This window comes from Mus pahari, chromosome 5 (genome assembly GCF_900095145.1).
Source record: "Mus pahari chromosome 5, PAHARI_EIJ_v1.1, whole genome shotgun sequence".
Taxonomy (NCBI): domain Eukaryota; kingdom Metazoa; phylum Chordata; class Mammalia; order Rodentia; family Muridae; genus Mus; species Mus pahari.
The window spans coordinates 145219354-145219861 of NC_034594.1; positions in this window are offsets into that span (position 1 = coordinate 145219354).

Genomic DNA, 508 nt, shown 5'->3' on the forward strand with positions numbered 1-508 from the left:
CTCCCCTACCCACCCACTCCCACTACTTGGCCCAGGCCTTCCCTTGTGCTGGGTCATATAAAGTTTTCAAGACCAAGGGGCCTCTCTTCCCAGTGATGGCCAATTAGGCCATCTTCAACTACATATGCAGCTAGAGACACAAGCTCAGGGGGTACTGGTTAGTTCATAGTAATCCCATTTTAGAGATGAGAAAACTGAGGCACCGAGGAAGCTAAGGAAGATAACCATTCTCCAGAATCTCTCTCTTTTAAAAAAATATTTATCTTATGTATATGCATACCCGGTAGCTGTCTTTAGACATACCAGAAGATGGCATCTCATCCTATTACAGCTGGTTGTTAGCCAACATGTACTTGCTTGGAATTGAACTCAGGACCTCTGGAAGAGCAGTCAGTACTCTTAACTGCTGAGTCATCTCTCCAGCTCCGAAATCTCGTTTTAAAAATTATTATTATTTTATGTACGTTGGTGTTTTGCTTGCATGTGTATTCGTGTGAAGGTATCAGAA